This window comes from Eptesicus fuscus, chromosome 1, assembly GCF_027574615.1.
Source record: "Eptesicus fuscus isolate TK198812 chromosome 1, DD_ASM_mEF_20220401, whole genome shotgun sequence".
Lineage (NCBI taxonomy): Eukaryota > Metazoa > Chordata > Mammalia > Chiroptera > Vespertilionidae > Eptesicus > Eptesicus fuscus.
In genome coordinates, this window is record NC_072473.1 from 92,722,510 (window position 1) to 92,747,608 (window position 25,099).

At 42.2% G+C, this 25,099-nt stretch overlaps 1 protein-coding gene across 2 annotated transcripts in view; it reads left to right on the forward strand.

Annotated features, from left to right (window-relative positions):
- Nucleotides 1–25,099, forward strand: part of CD99L2 (CD99 molecule like 2) — a 102,156-nt gene that overhangs the window by 17,067 nt on the left and 59,990 nt on the right. The gene's annotated exons all lie outside the window — the stretch shown is intronic.

A 25,099-nucleotide genomic window follows, 5' to 3' on the forward strand; every position in this document is an offset into this window, starting at 1 on the left:
GCTGCTCATGAAGCAGGAAACAGTCTAGGGCCAGCAGACAGAAGGTGTTTTTGAACAATTTTGGGGAGGAACATTACTTGTAACCTTGGTGTATCAGGACAATGCTCTAACCCACTGAGCTGCCAACTGGCTACGGCAGACAGGGTTTCTTATTTGTTGAGGCTAGGCCTGCCCCTTTGCTGCCAGATGACTGCTCTCTGGAGACAGGTCCGGGGAGAGGAACAGAGCAAGGGTCAATAGCCTGGACCTCCACTCCAGCTTCAACCAGTTTTGAGCTCTGTTTTTATTAGTTTTCTTCCTAGGGCTGCTCAGAAGATGTCAGAGGGTTCTGCAGCTTTAAAACAAACAGTTGTCCTAGCTGGTTTTTCTCAGTGGTTAGAGCATTGGCCCACGGACTGAAGGGTGTCAGGTTCTATTCCAGTCAAGGGCATGCACCACAGTTGGAGGCTTGATCCCTGGTTAGGGCATGTGTGGGAGGCAACCAATGGATGTCTTTCTCACATCGATGTTTCTCTCTCTATATCTCCCCTGCCCCCTCCCTAAAAATCAAAGGAAAAAAAATCTTCAGGTGAGGTCAATAACCACAAAAACACACAAACCAAACAAAAATAAAATAAAACAAACAAAATCACTTTGAAAACTAACGCAGAAGAATGCTTTAGTTGACTCCCACTGAGAGGAATGCCCCTGCTCAGTGAACATCTGTTTAAAGGAGAAGCTCGACATTTGGCTGGCATCATGAGGTGGCTTTATTTGGGATTATTCTACTTGGGATTATTTTCTAAATTAGAGGCGGTATCCTCAGCAGGAAGCATTGTTGCAGTGCAGAACTCATTACGACCGACCAAAACAGTGCCAAGGCACAGACGGGGCTCATTTTGGCATTTTTCTTTTTATTCATTTTTTGCTGCCTCAGCTAGCCTAGGGTGAGGGAATTAACACAGGGCCTGCATTCCAGTGTGGCCCCACCATTTGCTGTCAACAGTGGTCTTATCTGATCTCTGCTTTGTTGGCCTCACAGAATTGTCCAAGTAGGCAATTAATTACTAATGCAAACAGACTGTGTGTTGTCAAGGTATTACCCAAGTTAGTCTCCCTAGAGGGCAGTGGTCGGCAAACTCATTAGTCAACAGAGCCAAATATCAACAGTACAACGATGGAAATTTCTTTTGAGAGCCAAATTTTTTAAACTTCTTCTAACGCCACTTCTTCAAAATAGACTCGCCCAGGCTGTGGTATTTTGTGGAAGAGCCACACTCAAGGGGCCAAAGAGCCACATGTGGCTCGCGAGCCTCAGTTTGCCGACCACTGCTAGAGGGGACTGGAATGCAAAAGGGGCCACCTGCTTCTTTGGTTCTAATGAGAATCCAGGGGCTGATGTTTACAGCGTTTGCTTGGCCAGAACCAAAGTGCCAGCTAAATTAGTGAGCTGGGCTCAGAGTTTGAATGAGCTCAGGAGGAATTGCCCCAAGAGCAACTCTAATTGAGTGGCTTACATATCCTCTTGGCTTCCTGCAGAGTTTTTTACAGTTCATTTGGCTATCCAGCTAAAAAAACCCCAAAAAAACAAAAAAACAAAACCAAGAATCCAAAGTATTACATAAAAAGAAACCAACAAAAACCATGTTTTCATCTTTTATTTGTCAAATACAATATACCATGTGGAGTTGTAGTTTGGGGCTCTCATTAATTGCCACCCAACACTTTGCTTCCTACATCTCCCATGAAACTGCTCCTTGCCATGGTCAGTGATGTCTTCTGTGTTGCTAAATCAGGTCATCTGACACCTCTGATCACACCCTCCCCCTCGAAGCATTTTCTCTAGCTTCTGGGAAGCCACACTTTACTAGTCATTCTTGCCTTTCTTACCTCCCTGACCTCAGGACTGGTGGCAGTGCCTGGGGATTAGTTTTTGGTCAGCTTCTTCCTCAACAGGCTTCTTTCCCTCCACTTGCTTTCCAGATGGCTTCCACCAGCCTCATGGCTTTAAATGCCTGTGAGTCTTCAGTTTCTATCCCCAGACCTGCTCTCTCTTGACCTCCAGGCACCTACACCCAACATCTCCACTTGGTTGTCTCATGCCCTGATGGGGTAGGTTATTGAAATCCTTCAGGTTCACTTATTCCCACCCAACATCTGAATCCTGGCTCTTACCCCAGGGTCTCCGGACCTCCCCGAAGCCCAGCAACCAAAGGGTTCATGCCCTGCACGACATGCTAAATTATTTTGACTATTACTCCTGCTAATAGGCATCTCGAAAGGACTCTGTGCAAACCTGAGTTTCTGCTTGCTCCCTTCAAACCCCCTTCTCCCACCTGAGTAACTGGAAGCCCCATTCTGCTGGTGGTTCTGGCCACTCCTCCAGTGTTGCCTTTTCTTTTTGCCCCACAACTGATCTCTCACTAGATCACATGTGAGTACCCTCAGAATCATCCAGACTCCCACCTCTTTTCACCTCCTGTCTGGCTCCCTCCCTTATCTGGACCACCATTCCCTCTCATTGGAGCCCTTGCAGTGTCCTCCCCACGAGTGTCTCAGAGTCCACTCCTGCCCCTACAGTTATCTCCATATAGCAGCCAGACAATCTTAGAGACATAAGTCACATTGTGTCCCTCTGCTTAGAACCCTCCAGTGGCTTCCAGCTGTAATGAAAATAAAACCCAAACCCTTATCATGGCCTACAAGTCCCAACAGAATGGACCTCTGCTGGTGCTCTGACCTCAGCTTCCACCCCTGCCCAGGGCTGGCTTGCCAGTCTTCCAATGTGCTAAGTGCTCCTCCACTTTGGGACCTTGTGTTTGCCCTCTCCTCTGGCTAGTTCTTCTCCTAGGGAAGTGTCTGTCCTTACTCTTACTTCTTCCCAAATACCCCCACCTTGGAGAGGCCATCCCTGAGCACTGTACCTGAAATTGTACTGTAAATACCCTTCTATCACCAGCTTGCCCTTATCTGCTGATATTATCTGCCCACCTGTTTGTTTACTGTCTGTCTCCAGCACTTGACTTTGGGCTCCATGAGGGCAGGGATTTTGTTTTTGTCTGCTTTGTTACCAGTATCTAGAACAAAACCTGGTGAAGTCAGGGACTCGCCAGGAAATGGATGGCATCCTCAAACCTAGTAATTGAATATCTAAGCAAAAGGCTATTTACAAGATATGGGCAGGGTTAAGGGAGACCAACAAGGGGTGGTGAAGCCCCTTAGGTGATGAAGAAGCATCTGGAGGGTTTACCACCCTGGGCTTTGTGGAGTAAATCAGATCATAGCCAATCTTTGTGTATTGGTAGCAGCTCCCTTTGACTCTAGGACAGTGGTTCTCAACCTTTCTAATGCCGCGACTAGTCATTCTTGCCTTTCTTACCTCCCTGACCTCAGGACTGGTGAGGTCAGGGAGGTAAGAAATTTTGCTACTGTTAATGAATTGTAATGTAAATATCTGTGTTTTCCGATGGTCTTAGGCTCTACAACAGCGGTTCTCAACCTGTGGGTCACGACCCACAGGTTGAGAACCGCTAGCAGGGTCACCTAAGACCATCGGAAAACACAGATATTTACATTACGATTCATAACAGTAGCAAAATTACAGTTATGAAGTAGCAACAAAAATAATTTTATGGTTGGGGGTCACCACAACATGAGTAACTGTATTAAAGGGTCGCGGCTTTAGAAAGGTTGAGAACCACTGCTCTAGGAGTATACCCTAGGCTCCTTGGTGAGCTTTGAGCTCATCCTAGTTAGATCAGGCACATCACTAATCTCTTTAGAGAGTTATGTTCTGCCTAAATTTCCAGAGATGGCTACCCCGTTTATTTTGTGTTGATCCTTATTAGTCTCAATTTTAGATGGTGGCCTTGTCTTGTTAAATATGTTTTATGATTTTCTGAGAACTGGTGGAAAAGAATAAACAGAAAACTGAGCCGAAGACTTGACCAGGCAATTCATACAAGAAGAAATCAAATTGGACAACAAACATGAAAAGATTCTCAGCTTCATTAGTAATTGGAGAGATTCAAATTAAACGATAAGATAAAATTACATACCCTCCAGTAGGCTATAATTATAATAAAATCTGACAGTACCATGTGTTTACATGGCCAGAAGAGTAATATGTGCTCTTGGTAGTAAACTTGCAAATATAGAGAAAATGCAAACCCCATAACCCAGGGTTAGCCATTGTTAACATATTGGAATACAGTATTTCAATACTTTATTTCTCTGCAGAAATATATATTTTACATTATTGGTATCAACTTGTATATATAGCTTTTCCCCTTTTTGTGAAATATAAATACAGAAAAGTGTGCAAGGTCTTTAATGAATAAGTGTAAAGTGAAAATCTGTGTTATCACCAATCAGGGTGCGAAATAGAATGTTGACAAACACCCAAGTAGAACTCGTTTGCCCCTCTTTATCACAGCCCCATATCCCCTCAGAGGTGACTACTAGTTTCACTTCTATGCAGTCATTTTCTTGCTTTACCACCTATAGTTTAGTGTGGCCTGTCTTAGAAATCAAATTACACTGTATACAGGCTTTTGTGTTTTGTCTCCTCCCCCGCCCCGCCCCCCAAAAAACCCCATAAGATTATGATTTGTTGTGTGTGTTTGTGCTTCATTAATTTTGATTGCTATGCATTATTCCACTGTTGAAATAAACACACTTTTTTTCTTAATTCATTCTTTTATTGATGGGCATTTGGGTAGTTTTCTCCTTTTGACTGTTTCAGGCAGTGCTGCCATGATATGGTTATACAGATATGCATAAGTTTCTCTAGGGTACTGGTTCTTAAACTATGATTTGGGGACCCTTGAAGGGCCTCTGAGACTTCAAGGCTTAACTATTTTCATAATGACACTAAGATGTCAATTGCCTTTTGCAGTGTTCTCAAGAGTGTACAGTGTTTTCCAAAGTTGATGTGACATGTAATATCATTGTTCTGATGCCTAATAGAATGTGTACTGTGTCTTCCTGTCTTTAAAATTTTGTCGGTTTTAATTTCTTTTAAAAATATTTTTATTGATTTCAGAGAGGAACAGAGAGGGAGAGAGAGAGAGAAACATTAATGATGAGAGAGAATCATTGATCTGCTGCTTCCTGCACACCTCCTACTGGGGATTGAGCCCACAATCCGGGCATGTGCCCTGACTGGGAATTGAACTGTGACCTCCTGGTTCATAGGTCGATGCTCAACCACTGAGCTATGCCGGCTGGGCCTCAGTTTTAATTTCTAATGTGAGAAATATAATGGATATAACCCACATAACAAAAGCTCTTTCGAGATTCTTAAATTTTTGAGTGATAGAGTCCTAATACCAAAAAGTTTGAAAATTGTGGTTCTATTTGGGTTCTACCTAGGAGTGGAGTTTATGGATTATGAAGTTTGTAACTTCAATCTTGCCAGGTGATGCCACACTGTATTCTAAAGTGGCTGTACCACTTTATACTCCTATCAAGATTGTATAAAACTTTCTGTTGTGCCAAAACCTCACCAACACTTGGTATTATTAGACTTTACTATAATTTTAGCTATTGATAAGTGTGTAATTTTATATTATTACTAGAGGCCCAGTGCATGTGCACTTGGGGGGTTGCGTCCCTCAGTCCGGCCTGCGCCCTCTTGCAGTCTGGGACCCCTTGAGGGATGTCAGACTGACAGTTTAGGCTCGCTCCCTGGGGGATTGGGCCTAAGCTGGCAGTCAGACATCCCTCTGGCAGCCTGGGAGCGGTCCTACGCCATTAGTCGGACATCCTTAGTGCTGCCGCAGAGCCAGGAGAGGCTCCCGCCACTGCCACTGTGCTGGCCAACCATGAGCCGGCTTCTGGCTGAGTGGCACTCCCCCTGTGGAAGCTGACCACGAGGGGCCAGCTCTGGCATTTAGCGTCTGCCCCCTGGTGGTCAGTGCACGTCATAGCAACCTGTCGTTCTGCCATTAGGGTCAATTTGCATATTACTCCTATTATATAGGATGGTTTCATTTGCATGTCTTTTGTTACTAATGAGGTTGAGCATCTTTCCATATGTTTATTTTCCAAATTGATTTCTTCATTTATGAATTGCCTGGTCAAGTTTTAGCTCATTTTCCTGTTATTTTTCTATGGTTCTCACTCATGATGCTTTATTTCCTCTTGTGCTTGGTTATTTTTGGCTGTGTACTGCTCATTGTTCTTAAAATATACTTGTGGGGCTTCTTTGAAGTCTAGGGTATGTGTGCCTTCTTCCAGGGGAGATTTGTCTTTGATTTTTGTCAGGTGCCTTGGGATGTTATTAGCCTGGGACCATCTGAAATAAGTTCCCAACCTTTTTCCCTTGTTTCCCCAGCACCAAGAAGCCTCCCTTGATCTGCTCTGGAGGTTGAATTAGGGAGAAGCAAGTTTGTTTCTGAGTCACCGTTACATCATGGGTGTAGCCCTTTGGAGTCCCAGTTTAATATGGGAAGGCATTCTATTAGACTCTTCAATTTAGGTGGTCATAGGCCTAACTTCAGTCCCTTTGCCTGCCTTGGAAGGGGGCTGAAATGAAAGGCCAAGTTTGTCCAGCTTTCAAATGCCTTCAGATTTGTTGGCTTCTACATTTGTAGACTTTATGCTGTCTCTTAGGTTTTGTTTTGTTTTTCCATGATCAGTTTTATACCATCTTGTCAGTTCTTCCATCCTTTTAATTAGATGTTTTTAAAATGAAACATTTTAGTTGTTTTTAATTGGAAGGTTGGTCCATATAATCTATTCTGCCATTACTAGAAACACAAATTGATATATATCTTTATCCTATTTAGGTATTTAATCTTATTTGAGTATTTTCTTATATAATTAAAATGGTTTTGAATATATGATTTTTGATGGATATTGTGTGGACTCCAGGTCTTTGCTGTTATAAAGTATATTTCAGTAAGTATCTTTGTACATAATATTTAGCTGAGGATAATGGTACCTAATTACAGAGTGGCTGGGAGAGGTGGGAGAGAGAAGTTCTGAATCTTACTTAATAGGTATTAGATGCATGCCAACTATTGTTACTGTTATTATCACATATGCACATGGAGTGGTCCTGTCTGATGGCTTCAGTCTTTTCTATGGATGGGGAGGCAGGTCTTGTGCTAAGAGTGCTGGGAGCTGGCTAAAGAGTTAAGGTTGGAAGGAGTAATGCCAGGGAACAAAGGGAGCTGATTATGGAAATGTGGATTTCCAAGGTACCCTGAAGGCCTGTCTCAAGTCAAACATTTTGAACTGGCAGTTGTGATAATGCTAGTCAGCACAGGGATGTGAGACCTGCTACTGCCAAGTGACGCCACCCCAGAATGCAGCAGGTCAGGTGGCGGGATCACTTGGTATAGTCAGTTTATTTCAAGCAGTAATTAAATGCTGCTTGAGTGCCAGGCACCCTGCATAGTGCTGAGCCAAAGGAAATGACTCAGACACTGGCCTTGTTTCAAAGAGCTCTCAGTCTAGTGTGGCTAGAGAGTGGGTTCTCCTGTCAAAGTTGGGGATTGGTGGGAGAGGGCAGAATGTTGTGACAGGGATTGTCGATGCTGGCTTGAGTCTCTGCCATGACTGACTAGGGACTGTTCCAGGTGGGAAAAGAGGAGGAGACAGTTAAATATCCCTAAGGAAAATAGGAAGGGATGGCAAAGGGCTGTCTGGCAGGTTCTGCAGATTTGCTGGGGCAGGAGGTCTAGCCAGAATTGGGAAGATAGTGCCAGGCCAGAGAGTGAGATTTCCAACGTGGCACAGTTTCTTTTCCAGAGTGGGGATGGAGTTGCCTTTAGCTAAGTGAGGTGAGTGAAGGATGTTGGAGATGAGGAAGGAGGTGAACCATGGCTTGGTAATATAGTTTGATGTCTGGTATTGTGATCCCTCCAGGATTTGAAGTAGATCCAGGCCATAGATGCCAGCATAGGACAGGCAGACTTAGGGTAGTGAGAGAGAGAGAACCCAGCCATTGCCAAGCAGCATTACCTCATTCCATGACTAGGAGGCATTGTGCTAGATGTCATAAGATTATGGTCTCAAGGAAAGGGGCTGCAGCCTTAAAAGTGTAGGGAGGGTTCTTTGACAGTGAAGGTGAGTTGCTTAGAGGGCCCCAATATTTTCTCTAGAGGAGGAAAGGGACTTGCCCATGGTCACAGGTGGGACCTTTATATCTGCTACCTCTGAACTACAGAAGCCTTTGTATAGCAGGTTGATTTCATTTCCCCTCCCATATGTCAAAACAGTTCCATTTTCATATGTTATACAATTCACCTACTTAAAGTGTACAATTCATTGGTTTTTAGTATATTCAGATTTGAATGACCATTTCCTCCACTGAATTTTGGCACATATTTTTCAACCCCAAAAGAAACCCTTTAACCCTTTAGCAGACCCCTCCCCCAGGAACAACTTTTCTGCTATTTATATAAATGGAGTCATAAAATATGTGGTCTTTTGTCCCTGGCATCTTTTAGTGGCATAATGTTTTCTTTGTTGTTTTTTTAAATTAAAATTAAAAAAATCTTTATTGTTGAAGGTATTACATGTGTCTCCTTTTCCCCCCAATTGACCCCATCTAACCTGTCCTCCCTCCCCCTGCCCCTGGCCTTCAACACCCTTTTGTCTGTATCCATGGGTTATGCAAATATGCATACAAGTTCTTTGGTTGATCTCCCCCACCTTCCCTCTGAGGTTCCACAGTCTGTTCCATGCTTCTATGTCTCTGGATCTATTTTGTTCATCAGTTTATTTTGTTCATTAGATTCCACATATGAGTGTGATCATGTGCTACCTTTCTTTGACTGGCTTATTTTGCTTAGAATAATACTCTCCAAGTCCATCCATGCTGTTGTACATGATAAGATTTCATTTTTTACAGCTGTATAGTATTCCATTGTGTACATGTACCACAGCTTTTTAAAAAAATTTTATTGTTTAAAGTATTACAAATAATAGTACATATATCTCCTTTTCTTCCCCCATTGACCTTCCTCTGGCCTCCCCTCCCCTACCCCCGGCACATGCCCTCACCCCACCGCCCCAGTGTCTTGTGTCCGTTGGTTATGCTTATATGCATGCATACAAGTCCTTCGGTTGATCTCTTAACCCCCACCCCCAACACTCCCCAGCCTTTCCACTGTAATTTGACAGTCTTTTTGATGCTTCTCTGCCTCTGTATCAATCTTTTTATTCATCAGGTTATAATGTTCTTTATTATCCATAAATGAGTGAGATCATGTGGTATTTTTCTTTCACTGCCTGGCATATTTCACTTAGCATAATGCTGTCCAGTTCCATCCATGCTGCTGCAAATGGTAAGAATTCCTTCATTTTTTATAGCAGCATAGTATTCCATTGTGTAGATGTACCATAGTTTTCTAATCCATTCATCTGCTGATGGGCACTTAGGCTGTTTCCAAATCTTAGCTATTGTAAATTGTGTTGCTACGAACATAGGGGTGCATATATCCTTTCTGATTGGGGTTTCTGTTTTCTTGGGATATATTCCTAGAAGTTGGATCACTGGGTCAAATGGCAGTTCCATTTTTAAATTTTTGAGGAAACGCCATACTTTTCTCCACAGTGGCTGCACAAGTCTGCATTCCCACCAGCAGTGAACGAGGGTTCCTTTTTCTCCGCATCCTCTCCAGCACTTGTTATTTGTTGATTTGTTGATGATGGCCATACTGACACGTGTGAGGTGGTACCTCATTGTTGTTTTGATTTGCATCTCTCGGATGATTAGTGACTTTGAGCATGTTTTCATGTCTCTTGACTTTCTGAATGTCCTCTTTCGAAAAGTGTCTATTTAGGTCCTTAGCCCATTTTTTGGTTGGGTTGTTTATCTTCCTTTTGTTAAGTTGTATGAGTTCCCTTTAAATGTTGGAGATTAAACCCTTATCGGAAATAACATTGGCAAATATGTTCTCCCATGCAGTGGGCTTTCTTATTGTTTTGTTGATGGATTCTTTTGCTGTGCAGAAGCTTTTTATTTTGATGTAGTCCCATTTGTTTATTTTCTCCTTAGTCTCTCTTGCCCTAGGATCTGTGTCTGTAAAGATATTGCTACGACATATGTCTGCAATTTTGCTGCCTATGGAGTATTGTAGGATTTTTATGGTTTCCCTTTACATTCAAGTCCTTTAGCCATTTTGAGTTTGTTTTTGTGTATGGTGTAAGTTGGTGATCTAATTTCATTTTTTTTTAATATAGTCTGACCAAATTTTCCAGCACCGTTTATTAAAGAAGCTGTTTTGGCTCCATTGTATGCCCTTGTCCCCTTTGTCAAATATTACTTGAGTATAATGGCTTGGGTCAATTTCTGGGTCCTCTATTCTGTTTCATTGGTCTATATGTCTGTTCTTGTGCCAGTACCAGGCAGTTTTGAGAACCATGGCTTGGTAATATAGTTTGATGTCTGGTATTGTGATCCCTCCAACTTTGTTCTTCTTTCTCAGGATAGATGTGGCAATTCGGGGTCTTTTTTTTTTATTCCAGATGAATTTTTGTTCTAGATCTTTGAAATATGCCATTGGTATTTTAATAGGTATTGCATTGAATCTATAGGTTGCTTTAGATAGTATGGACATTTTAATCATGTTGATTCTACCAATCCATGAGCATGGTATGTTCTTCCATTTGTTTGTGTCTTCCTCTATCTCTTTTTTCAATGTCCTGTAGTTTTCCGAGTACAGGTCTTTTACGTCCTTGGTTAAGTTTATTCCGAGGTATCTGAACTTTTTTGGTGCAATGGTAAATGGGATTGTTTTTTTTTCATTTTTCTTTCTGTGAGTTCATTATTGGTGTATAAAAAGGCCATAGATTTCTGGGTGTTAATTTTATATTCTGCTAAATTGCCAAATTCATTTATTAGGTCTAGTAGTTTTTTGATGGAGTCTTTGGGGTTTTCTATGTATAGTATCATGTCACCTGCAAATAAGGACAGTTTTACTTCTTCTTTTCCAATTTGGATGCCTTTTATTTCTTCTTGTCTGATCGCTATGGCTAGTACTTCTAATACTATGTCGAACAGGAGTGGTGAAAGTGGGCATCCTTGTCTTGTTCCTGTTCTTAGGGGAAATGGTTTAGTTTTTTCCCATTGAGTATGATGTTGGCTGTAGGTTTGTCATATAGGGCTTTTATTATGTTGAGGTATGATCCCTCTATTCCCACTTTGCTGAGTTTTTATCAAGAAAGTGTGTTGGATTTTGTCAAATTGCTTTTTCTGCATTGATTGATATGATTATATGATTTTTGTCTCTCAGTTTATGTGATGTATCACATTTATTGATTTGCGGATATTGTACCAGCCTTGCATCCCCAGGATAAATCCTACTTGGTCATGGTGTATGATCTTTCTAATATAATGCTGAATCCGATTTGCTAGAATTTTGTTGAAGATTTTAGCATCTATGTTCATCAAGGATATTGGCCTGTAGTTCTCTTTTTTTGTGGTGTCTTTATCTGGTTTTGGGATTAGGGTAATGCTGGCTTCATAGAAAGAGCTTGGAAGTGTGCCTTCCTCTTGAATTTTTTGGAATAGTCTGAGGAGGATAAGTTTTAGTTCTTCTTTGAATGCTTTGTAGAACTCCCCTGTAAAGCCATCTGGACCAGGGCTTTTGTTTGCTGGAAGATTTTTGATGGCTGTTTCAATTTCTTCAGTAGTTATTGGCCTATTCAGGTTTTTTACTTTTTATTTTTATTGGTTGAGTTTTGGGAGCTTGTGTTTTTCTAGGAATATGCCCATTTCATCTAGGGTGTCCATTTTGTTGGAATAGAGTTGTTCATAGTATTTTTTTCATAATCGTTTGTATTTCTGTGGGATCTGTTGTTATCTCACCTCTTTCATTTCTGATTTTGTTTATTTGGGTCCTCTCTCTTTGCTTCTTTGGTGAGCCTGGCAGGAGGTTCATCAATCTTGTTTATCCTTTCAAAAAACCAGCTCTTGGTTTTGTTGATGTTTTGTTTTGTTGTTGTTTTTTTTGTCTCTATGTCATTGATCTCCAATCTGATCTTTATTATTTTCTTCCTTCTGCTTACACTGGGCTTTTCTTGTTGCTCTCTTTTTAACTCTTTGAGTTGTAGGGTTAGATAATTTATTACCATTGTTTCTTATTTTTTGAGGTAGGCTTGTAGAGCTATGAACTTCTCTCTCAAGACTGCTTTCACTGTGTCCCATAGATTTTGGATTGTTGTGTTTTCATTGTTTTGTTACCAAGATGCTTTTTATTTCTTCTTTGATCTCTCTGGTAACCCAGTCATTGTTCAATATCATGCTATTTAGCCTCCAGATGTTTGGTTTTTTTATTGTTTTTATTGTAGTTGATTTCTAGTTTTATGCCATTGTGATCTGAGAAGATGCTTGCTATGATTTCTATCTTCTTGAATTTGAATAGACTTTGCCTGTGACCCAATATATGGTCTATCTTTGAAAATGACCCATGTGCACTTGAGAAGAATGTATATTCCGTAGCTTTTGGGTGAAATGTTCTGAAGATGTCAATTAATTCCATCTGGTCTAATGAGTCATTCAGGATTGATGTTTCTTTGCTGATTTTTTGTTTATAGGATTTGTCCAATGGTGATAGTGGGGTATTAAAGTCCCCCACTATGACTGTATTGCTGTCAATCTCTCCCTTGATATCCTCCAGAAGTTTTTTTTTTTTTAATGTATTTCAGTGCTCTTATATTGGTTGCGTATATGTTTACCAGAATTACATCTTCTTGTTGGATTGCTCCCTTTAGTATTATGAAGTGGCCTTCCTTATCTCTTTTTATGTCCTTCACTTTGAGACCTAATTTGTCAGATATAAGTATTGCTACCCCAGCTTTTTTTTCATTTCCATTTGCCTGAACATCCTTTTTCCATCCCTTCACCATGAGTCTGTGTGAGTCCTTTTTTCTGAGGTGGGTTTCCTGTAGACAGAAGATATATGAGTCATGTTTTCTTATCCACTCAGCTACCCTATGTCTTTTGATTGGGATATTTAATCCATTTACATTTAAAGTTATTATTGATAGGTATTTGTTTGTTGCCATTTTTATTCTTTATGCCTGTGTTCCTTCTTCGCTTCCTATTTCTTCTTTTTACAGCAGACCCTTTAGCATTTCTTGCATTGCTGGTTTGGTGGTAATAAACTCCCTTACTCCTTTTTTGTCTGTGAAGCTCCTGATTTCACCCTCAATTTTGATTGATAGCCTTGCTAGGTACAGTATTCTTGGATTCAGACCCTTCCATTGCATGACTTTGTATATTTCATTCCATTCCCTTCTGGCCTGATGTGTTTCTGTTGAGCAATCAGTCGCTAGTCTGAGGGGGGATCCTTTTTAGGTAACTTTCTGTCTCTCTCTGGCCACTTTTAAGATTCTTACTTTGCTGTTGGTGTTTGCCAATTTAATTATAATGTGCCTTGGTGTCGGTCTTTTGGGGTTCATTTTGTTTGGGACTCTGTGAGCTTCTTGGATTTGTGTGAGTTTTTTCTTTCCTGTATGAGGGAAGTTTTCTGTTATTATTTCTTCAAACAGGTTTTCTATTTCTTGCTCAGTTACCTCTTCTTCTGGCATCCCTATTATGCGGCTTTTGTTTCATTTCCTCTTGTCCCAAAGTTCCCTTAGGCTCTCTTCCTGTTCTTTAAGTTTTTTTCTAGATGCTGCTCTGCTTGGGTATTTTTTCCTACCTTGTCTTCTAGCTCACTGATGCGGTCCTCTGCTTCTTCTAGTCTACTGTTGATGCTTTCTATTGAGTTCTTTATAGCAGCGATGCCATTTTTCATTTCTTCTTGGTTCTTCATTTCCTCTTGGCTCTTACACATATTGTTGAATTTGTCTTCCATTCTTTTCAGCAACCTTATGACCATTTCTCTGAATTCTTTCTCTGACATCTTGCTTGCCTCCATTTAGTTTACTTCCTTTTCTGGTGATGCCTCCTTTTCTTTCATATATGGACTGTTTCTTTGTCTCCCCATGATGTTTCTTCTTGGGTGTCTGGTTATGTAGCTCTCTCTCCTTTCCCTAGGTGAAATCTGACCTTTCGGTGAGAAGGTGCAGAGGTCGTCTGAGTCCGCGTATTTGTGCTGCTTGAGATCTGGTGTTCCTGGGTTCACAACTGGTCCCTGGGTGTTGTGGTTGTAGCGTCCCGGGATGTATAGGCTTCTGGTCACAGTCACTCTCCCCTTCAAGATGGCATGGTCTCCGTGGCAGAGCCAGTCACTCTGGGAGAGATTTCAGCAGCAGTAGAGGCTGCCCAGTCAGGGGAGCCCGGTCCAGCAGTCCCCAACAGTCCCTTGGAGTATAGCTGTCCCTTACCCACAAATATACACTCCCCGTACGTCCACACACTCTCCTTTCATTCTCTCACTCACGTTGGCAGCCATCTTCAGTCCTCCTGTACCACAGCTTTTTTTATCCACTCATCTGTTAATAGGCAATTGTGTTATTTCTAGTTCTTATCTATTGTAAATTGTGCTTCTATGAACATAGGGGTGCATATGTTCTGATTGGTGTTTCTGATTTCTTATGATATACCGGTATTTCTAGAAGTGGGATCACTGGGGCCCATGAAACATTTTTAATGCTTTATATGGTTTAAGGGAAGTAACTTTGGAAGCTTGTCAGGGGTGGGCCTGCAAAGGAGAAGAATGGAAGCAAAAAGACCAAGGCAGGAGTCAGTAAAACAGTGAACTGGGGGAAGAGCCAAAAATCACCTTCTAGAATCATCTAGTTCAATCTAATTGGTGACCAATGGTTGCAGGAGGAGCAGGCAATTGGGCATTCCAGGAACATTATCAAATCATTCAAAAGCTCCATTCTGTTTCATTTAGCACCAAGGATGGGAAGGGAAATGGATAGACAAACACTATTTCAAACATTCCCAGATCCTGGCATAGAATGTCAGTGGTTACCAGATGATTCAGAGTGTGAGTTTTTCAGAGAAGAGGGAGGGATAAGCACACTTCCCATAGTAAGTTTACCAGGGAATTTGGAGTCTGTCCATGGAAAAACTATAGACAGCTTAAATAAGGAAGCTTTGCTGGATTTAGCAATAAAACTCCATTCTGTTCTGAGAGTCAGTTAGCAAGATTTGACCAGTTGGGCCAAAGTCAGACCATTACATCTAGCTGTAGCCTTCCTGTTATATTTATTACCTAAATTAGCTGCTGAAGGAAGAGCTTATGATTATATCAAGTTCTGAAAGAACCCAAATGGTAGAGGTTGAATTTCATCCTCAAATTTTTTTGAAGAGGATCCCTGATGTCCATTTCACCTGGACTAAAATTTAGTAGCAAAGCAAACAATATTAATATTGATTGAGCACGTACTATGTGCCAAGTACTTAGCTAAATGCTGGACTTAAATTTACTTATTATTTACTTATTTAATCCACATAGCATCCCTCCAAGTATGGTTAAATATCACTCTCACATCCATTCACACTTTATCCTGTTTACACTATTATTATCTCCATTTTACCAATGAGGAAACTAAACTGGTGTGCAGGGAATTTCAGTAACTTATCCAGAGTTACCCAGTTAAGAAGTGGCAGAGCCAGGATTTGACCCAGGCAGTCTGTTTTTGGAGCTGTCACTACCAACCACCCCATTGTCCTGCCTCATATCTATATTGTGCTGCTCTGGGGTGTAAAGCAGAATAGAGACACTCCCAGAATTGCTTGAATGTGCCTCTTGCCTTTTTTATTACTACACTGATAGATGTCTGTTGGGATTTGTTCACAGCTGCCCTATTCACTTGGGATTTCAGACATTGTGTAGTAAAAGCCTTGCTAATTTTCCAGTAATGAATTGTAGGCAAACTAACTTAAGGGAGAGGTCTGAATTAAATAGTGATTCCATAAATTCCATGTGGTGGCATGTTTCTTTCCCTCTGTTTTCAGATCTGTGATTTCCCTGTAATACTCAAGGGTGGTGGAGGTGAAGCAGATATGGTTATCTTCATTTCTCAGATGAGAAAATTGATGTTCTGATTTCAAATGACTAGGCAAAGTCACACACCTCTTATTGCACAGGAATTAAGGGATGACATAATATTCCTAGGTAGATGATTTATCTCTTCTGGTGATCATTTTTAAAAATATATTTTTGTTAATTTCAGAGAGGAAGGGAGAGGGAGAGAGATATAGAAACATCAAGGATGGGAGAGAATCATTGATCAGCTGCCTCCTGCACAACCCCCACTGGGGGTCGAGCCTGCAACCCAGGCATGTGCCCTGACAGTGAATCGAACTATGACCTCCTGGTTCGATGCTCAACCACTGAGTCACACCGGCTGGGCTGGTGCTCATTTTTTTAAAGAAGTCTAGGCAGAAGGATCAAATCACTTATCAGAGGAAAAGAAGCTATGTTTACTTCACCCTTTTTCATGACAGGAGTTGATGTCAGAAGCCACCAGGGCCATACCTCTACATAGCTTTGAGGGTAGGTAACACAAAGGCACTCTGAAAAATGTAAAGCTTCCTATCTCAAAATGTTGATGGCAGCTTTATTTCTAATTACCAAACACCAGAATCAGCCCACATGTCCTTTGATGGGTGAATGGATAAACAACCTATACATCCGCCCCATGGAACTACTCAGCAATAAAAAGGAGCAAACTGTTGATACAATAAGCTGGATGAATCTCAGATACATTATGTTGTGTGAAAGAAGCCAGACTCAAAAGAATACATACTGCATGGTTCAATTTCTATGACATTTTTGAAATAACATCATTATAGAGATGGAGAGCAGATTAGTGGTTGTCAGGTGTTAGGGGCATGTAATATAGGAGACAGGTAGGTATGCTTATAGAAAGGCAGCACGAGGGATCCTTGTGCCAATGGAACTGTTCTTTATCTTGACTGTGGTGCTGGTCACATAAATCTACACATGTCATAAAATTGTATAGTACTTAATAAATGCACACAAATGAATGCAAGTAAAACTGGGGAAATCTGAATGAGATGGGTAGATTGTATCAATGTCAATATCTTGATTGTGATCGTACACTATAATTTTGCATAATATGACCTCTGCAGGAAATTGGGTAGGTATAAAAAGGATCTCCTTGTATTATTTCTTTCCACTCTATGTGAATCTATAATCATCTTGATAAAAATTTCAATTTAAAATTGTAATGCTTTGGAAGCTGTGTGTCACTCAGGAACCCTGCTGGAGACATCTTATCTAATAAAAGAGTAATATGCAAATTAATCATCACTCTGCTACACCCACAAGCCACGCCCACCAGCCAATCAGGAACAAGTATGCAAATTAACCCAACCAAGATGACTGCGGCCATGGAGCAAGCAGGAGGCTAGGCTCCGCTCAAGGCTACAAAGTTTCAATTATAGAAGATAAATAAATCCCAGATACCAGGGCCTCCACTTGGGTCGCTAGGGGCGTGGCCAGCCTGCAAATCACCACAGGCCCCTCACCCAGATCGCGCCACGCCCCAAGGGACCCCCCACCTTGATCTGGGACACCCTTCAGGGCAAACCAGCCGGCCTCCACCCATGCACCAGGCCTCTATCCTATCTAATAAAAGAGTAATATGCAAATTGACCATCACTCCAATACACAAGATGGCTGCCCCATGTGGACACAAGATGGCTGCCACAAGATGACCAGCAGGGGAGGGATCAGGCCTGCAAGGGAGGGAAGTTGGGTGTGATCAAGCCTGCAGGAGAGGGCAGTTAGGGGTGACCAGGCCAGCAGAGGAGGGAAGTTGGGGGCAACCGGGTCTGCAGGGAAGGGCTGTTGGGGGGTCCCAGGCCTGTAGGGGAGGGCAGTTAGGGGTGACCAGGCCTGCAGGGGAGGGCAGTTAGGGGCAATCAGGCTGGCAGGGGAGCAGTTAGGCATCAATCAGGCTGGCAGGGGAGTGGTTAGGGGTGAACAGGCTGGCAGGCAGAAGCGGTCAGGGGCAATCAGGAAGCGGTTAGGGGCGATCCCAGTAGGATCAGGCCTAAACGGGCAGTCGGACATCCCTCGAGGAGTCCCAGATTAGAGAGGGTGCAGGCTGGGCTGAGGGACACACACCCCCGTGCACGAATTTTGTGCACCAGGCTTCTAGTCTAGTTAATATTACAAAAGAGCCAAGCAAGGGGTGATTCAAAATAATGATTCAGAAAAGGGGAAGCCAAGGGAAGGAAGAGCTGGCAGTAAACACTGAAGCATTTCAACAGATCTCAGGCTGATAGATCAGAGAGGTGTGTGACAGGAGGCCCTGGGTCCAGAGCTCAGAGCCACTTTGTGTTGAGGATTTAGATTTGGGAGGGGGCAATAAGAACTGAAATTATGGGCCCTAGCCGGTTTGGCTCAGTGGATAGAATGTCGGCCTGTGGACAGAAGGGTCCCAGGATTGATTCTGGTCAAGGGTACATGCCAAGGTTGCGGACTTGATCCCCATAGGGGGCGTGCAGGAGGCAGCTGATCAATGATTCTCATCATTGATGTTTCTATCTCTCTCTCCCTTCCTTTCTCAAATATATTTTTAATGGGAACAAGTAGGATCACTCTGGGAGACGGTGAACATGAGCTATCTGGGGAACACCAAAATTGAATGAGAGGGGAGAGTCAGAGTAGGATCAGTGAAGGAGAATGAGAAGTAAGAGGACAAGAGCCTGAGGAGGAAGTGTCGCCCAGATTCAAGATAAAGTGTTTAAAGGAAGGTGTCACATGCTGTGGAGGGGGCAGAAAGATGAGTCCTATTGTAAATCATGCTGTAGTGATCTAGGGGTGAATATATCGTTTCAAATTAGTGTTTTTTATTTCTTTGGATAAATACCCAGAAGTGGGATTGCTGGGTCCTATGGTAGTTTTATTTTTAATTTTTTGAGGTAACTCCATACTGCTTTCCACAGTGGCTGTACCAATTTATAATCTCATCAACAGTGCATGAGGGCTTCCTTTTCTCCACATAGTTGCCAACACTTGTTTGTTGTTTATTGATGATAGCCATTCTCACCAGTGTGAGGTGGTATCTCATTGAGGTTTTGATTTGCATTTCTCTGATGATTAGTGAAGTTGAGCATCTTTTCATATGTGTATTGGCCATCTGGAGGTTCTTTGAAGAAATGTCTGTTCAGGTCCCCTGTCCATTTTTTATTCAAATATTTTAAAATTAATTATTTATTTTAATATTTTTATTGATCTCAGAGAGGAAGGGAGAGGTAGAGAGAGATAAAAACATCAATGATGAGCCCTAACTGGTTTGGCTCAGTGGATAGAGTGTTGACCTGCGACTGAAGGGTCCCAGGTTCGATTCCAGTCAAGGGCATGTACCTTGGTTGCGGGCACATCCCCAGTAGGTGGTGTGCAGGAGGCAGCTGATAGATGTTTCTCTCTCATCGATGTTTCTAACTCTCTATCTCTCTCCCTTCCTCTCTGTAAAAAAAAATCAATAAAATATATTTTTTAAAAAAACATCAATGATGAGAGAAAATCATTAATTAGCTGCCTCCTGCATGCCCCATATTGGGGACTGAGCCCACAACCTGAGCATGTGCCCTGACAGGGAATTGAACCATGACCTCCTGGTTTATGGGTCAACACTCCACCATTGAGCCACACCTGCCAGGCCAGGTGTTTTTTTTAAATGTTGGATTGTATGAGTTGCTTATATAGTTTGGATATTAACTCCTTATTGGATGTATCATTTGCAGATATCTTCTCCCATTCATTTTATTTCACTGTGCGGATTTTTTTTAGTTTGATGTCTCAGTTATCTATTTTTGCTTTTATTACCTTTGTCAGAGGAGACATCCAAAAATATATCACTATGACCTCTTTCAAAGAGTTTATTGCTTTTATTTTCTTCTAGGACTTTTATGGCAAGGCAACTGATGGTTACTAGACTGGTGGTGATGACATCATAGCTATATAAATGTCAAATCGAATCACTTTGTCGTACACCTGAATACCAAGTATCCTATATAATAAAAGGCTAATATTTGACCGGGAGACTGGGAGTTTGATCACTTGCTATGATGTGTGCTGACCACCAGGGGGTGGAACATGGCACGTGACCAGCAGTGGTGGCGGGGCACTGAGAGAGCAAAGGAAGGAGGAGGTGGGGAGGCAGGGAGGCGGGGAACCTGATCAGCCCTGATCATCGGCCAGGCCTAGGGATCCTACTCGTGCATGAATTTCATGCACCAGGCCTCTAGTACTCAATAAAAGGCAATTTTTAAAAACTCAGAAGGATGAGTCTTCAAGTCTGCCTGGACATGGCATTTCTCCCCAAAGCTGGCCTCTTCTTTTATGCTCCCCAGCTTGGTGGGTGGTATCACCATTCTAGCCCACATGCCAAGGGACATGTGTAGGTCATCCTCATATTCCTCTCACACCTGCATCTCTTCTTAACTATCCTCACTACCCTTACCCAATATGGCCTTTCTCATCTACCTTCTCTGGCAATTTCCTGCCACATACTTGGTTCTAGCCCTCCTAATTTCTCCCTCCTCATGGTACCTCCTTGCTCTCTGAGAATGGCGGATGGGCTACTGTATCTCTAAGGCAGAGGTGGGGAACCTTTTTTCTGCCAAGGGCCATTTGGATATTGATAATATCATTCGCGGGCCATACAAAATTATCCACTTAAAAATTAGGCTGCTATATTTGGTCAAACATTTAATTAACTCATCCCTAATGCCTTGGCAGGGCCAGGCCAAATGATTTCAAGGGCCTTGGGGTGGACGTTCCCCACCCCTGCTCTAAGGCTTGACTCAGGAGGTTTCCTTTGTGCCAAGGTCCTCTCCCCTTGCTCCCAGAGTATGTCACCCACTCCTTAAAGCCTGCCAGGCAAAGCTAGTGATGGGCTGCCAAGATGCACAGCATCTGGCACATGAAGCTATCATTACCCCAATTGTTTAAATGTCTCCGCCACTGGACTGAGGTTAAGAACTGTGTCTTTTGTTGTTGTTGTTGCTGTTGTTGTTGTTGTTGTTGTTATTGTTGTTGTTGTTTGTTAGTTTATTTTCATCTTTCTCTCTTCCCCAGTCTCTGGGATCTGCTAGGTCCGTGGTCAGCAAACTGTGGCTCGTGAGCCACATGCAGCTCTTTGGCCCCTTGAGTGAGGCTCTTCCACAAAATACCACAACCTGGGCGAGTCTATTTTGAAGAAGTGGCGTTAAAAGAAGTTTAAGTTTGAAAAATTTGGCTCTCAAAAGAAATTTCAATCATTGTACTGTTGATATTTGGCTCTGTTGACTAATGAGTTTGCCGACCACTGTCTAGGTCTTCAGTGTTTGGTGACTAAATAATTCTGTGTGAACTCTTTTTTCATAAGCCTATGAAAAACATTCACTAAGGATTTCCTTTAAATGAAAGCTCCTAGAGTCACTGAAAATAAGATTGGATTTGCAGAAATTTGAATCACATGTAACAGAGTCAGAACACTTTAGTTGTGTTTAAGCAAATCATACCAGGCCCTGGAAGTACACCCTGTTTTATATTTGGGCAGTCAGGCTCAGACCCTGATTAGGAGCCAGGTATATTTATAGTGGGTAAAGACATCTGCCCTATCTCTCCTCCTCTTCACACCCCGGGCACTGCTTACTTCCCATTCTCCCTCCCACTTCCTATTATGCAAGCCAGCCCTGGTTCTAGATGGGAGTAGGAGCTGGGGCAGCCAGAATCCAGCCCAGCTCCCTGTAGTCTCTGACTCAGATCACCTTTACACTGGCTTCCCTGTGAATATATCCTCTTGAAATGTAGTTTCCTTTTTCTGTGGCTTAAAATTTTTGAGATAAAATTCACAATAACATAAAATTCACCCTCTTAAAGAGTGGCATGGAAGACATTCACAAAGTTGTGTGACCATCACCTCTGTCTAGTTCTAAGACATTTCATCACCCCAAAAGGAAACCTCGTACAAATTAAGTATTCAGCCTACATTCTCCTCGTCCAGTCTTTGGCAACCGCTAATCAGCTTTCTGTCTCTGTGCACTTACCTATTCTTGATGTATCATATAGTATATGGAATCATGCAGTATGTGCTCTTTTGTGTAAGACTTCTTTCAGCAAAAGGTTTTCAAGGCTCATTCAGATTGTATGTAGCATGTGTCAGAACATCATTCCTTTTTATGGCCAAATACTCTTTCATTGTATGGATAGACCACTACCTCTAGAATGCTGCTCTGTGAGGGCATCACTTGGAGCTGCCTTGTTCATGGATGTTTCCTAGGGCTGAAATCAGAAATGGGCACCTTGCCATGCTGATCAGTAGCTATTTGTTGGATGAATGAATGGAGGTTGCTGGTTTCCCTGTGTCTGGTGATTCTCTGTGTCTGCTTGTATGCTTGAGTGGAAACCCAGCTGGAATTTCCTCTTCCTGGGCAGGAGGCTGGCTGCAATCTGGGAGGATGGGAAGGCTGCATATTGGGGCTGTGGATGGTGAGAGAGCTAGTGAACAGGCTAGGGTTGGCCTGAATGTATCCCCTTCTAGGTCCCAGGACTGCTCAGCTGCCAGCTCCTCCTTGCCAGCTTGCTCAGTTTCTTTAGAGCAGCGGTTCTCAACCTGTGGGTCGCAACCCCTTTGGGAGTCGAACGACCCTTTCACAGGGGTCGCCTAAGACCATCGGAAAATACAGATATTTACATAATGATTCATAACAGTAGCAAAATTACAGTTATGAAGTAGCAACGAAAATAATTTTATGGTTGGGGGTCACCACAACATGAAGAACTGTATTAAAGGGTCGCGGCATTAGAAAGGTTGAGAACCACTGCTTTAGAGAGATTTCCATTTTCCCTGCAGTGAGGGGGCTGTGCAGCAGGCCAAGGGGAGCACCAGGTCTGCACACAGTTCCTAGGCTCCTCCTCCTTCCATCTCCCACCATCTGCCTCCCCTGACACTGAGTAGAGGAAGGGGTAGGGGTTCTCCCACCTAGCCCGCACACCTCCTTCTGGACAGATGATGTGCTCCTGAGTTTGGTTCCTTTCCACATTTTTTCTTGTTAGTTTCTTTTTTATGGGAAATATGTCATATTTAGAAATCAGGGAGAATTGAAATCTTTATGATATTGTAACTTCCTATCCCCAACTTAGTATTCAATTGTTCAGGTCTTCTTTTAGTTTCTTTAGTATCATTTAAATTTTTTTTATTTACTTAATTCTAGTACATTTGCTAAATATCTTTTTAAATTTACATACAGGTAAATGCCAACTTGAATGCATATCAAAACAGACCATTTCTATCACCACAGAAATTTTCCTTATATCACCTCCCAGTCTCCCTCTCCCCTGTGCAACCACTGATCTGATTTTTACAATATAAGATAGTTTTATCTCTTCTAGAATTTCATAAAAATAAACCATACCATGTTTACTCTTGTGTGTCTGGCTTTTTCATGCAGTATGATGCCTTCAAGGTTCATCCATGTTACAGCTTATATCAGCAGTTCCTTTAAATTGCTGAGCAATTCTCCATTATATGGATATATCACAGTTTATCCATTCTCCTGTTCACTGACATTTGGGTTGTTTCCAGCTTTGCCCTATTAAAAATCAAGCTGCTATAAACATTTGTGTACAAGATTATTTGTGAACATATGTTTTCATTTCTCTTGGATGGAGACCTACAAGTGGAATAGCTAATTCATGGGGTATGGATAGGTTTAACTTTTGTTGTTATTGGTAATCCTCACTGGAGGATATTTTTTCCATTGGCTTTTAGAGAGAGTGGGAGGGAGGGGAGAGAAACATGGATGTGGGAGAGACACATCGATTGGTTGCCTCCTGCATGTGCCCCAACCAGAGCCAGGGATTGAGCCTGCAACTGAGGTACTTGCCCTTGACTGAAATCGAACCCATACTCTTCAGTCCACAAGCTGATGTTCTATCCACTGAGCCAAACCGGCTAGGACAGGATATGTTTAACTTTTTAAGAAACTGGTAGAGTTTTCCAAAATCATTGTACCATTTTCCACTTTCACCAACAGTGTGAGAGGTCCAGTTCTCCCACATCTTCTCCAATATTTGGTGACATTCAGCTTCTCTGACTTTGATTTATCTGTTATTCTGATGTCATCCACCTTTGTTTTTCTGAAGTTCATCTCTTCCCCACCCCTTCCTGCTCCCAGTGCTATTTTGAATGCACTCAAGCGCGCTCCTTTTCTTATATCTCCCAGTGGTTTTCAGAGACAGGGGGTGTAAATATGCTTGGTCCACCATCTGGAACAGGAAGCCAGGGCAGATTTTTAGTTATCTGAGTAGTCTCTAGTGTGACATTTTATCTTGAAGGTCTCTGTAAAAAAAGAAAAAGAAAAGGCAAAACAAAAACAAAAAAAACCCAACTGTTCTCCTGTCTTGTTTTCTTCCTCTTTTCTGCACTTGTTTTCAAAGCAGCAAAGAACAAAATCAGTGACTTTTGTTTTCTCCACACTTTCCAATAAAGGAATATTAACATTTCGGCCTAAACTTGTTTACATGTCCAAGAATAACTTATTTAAAGGGAAATGGGACTATTGACATTTTACACAATTTTAAATGTTAAAATTTTTTTCCATGGGTGGGATTGAATGGAAAAGGTCTGTATGAGATGGAGGTGGAAGATGAGTGGTAGGAATTGTTTCACTCACTCCGGGGAATACTCAGCCCCTAGCCTGCATCTCATGTGCAACTGGTACCCTCACTTCTTGCATTTCTCCTTCTCTGGAGTATGTGTTTGCATGGTCTTGCTTGTCACATCTTCAGGAAAATAACTGCCTGAAGCTTTTCCTTCTCCCCGGAGCAATACAGTTTCTCCCCAGAGGGTTAGGGAGTCTAAGGCTGGTAGGAAGGGGGTGAAATGGGGCGAGACAGTGGTTCTGGCTGTCCTTGCCCCAGTTAGAGGAGTGTAGTAGGTGGGTCTTTCTGCTGGCAGCAGTGCCTGGGCTGGGTGAATATATGACAAGGACATCCATTGTGACCAGGCATTAAAATGTTTCATACACATAACCTATACTTTGGGGGTTTGATGTATTGCTTAGGTCAGTGGTCGGCAAACTCATAAGTCAACAGAACCAAATATCAACAGTACAACAATTGAAATTTCTTTTGAGAGCTGAAAACCGACTTCTGCGCATGGGCCATGAAGTTTAAATCACACTGTATGTGCGCGCCCACACATGGTATTTTGTGGAAGAGCCACACTCAAGGGGCCA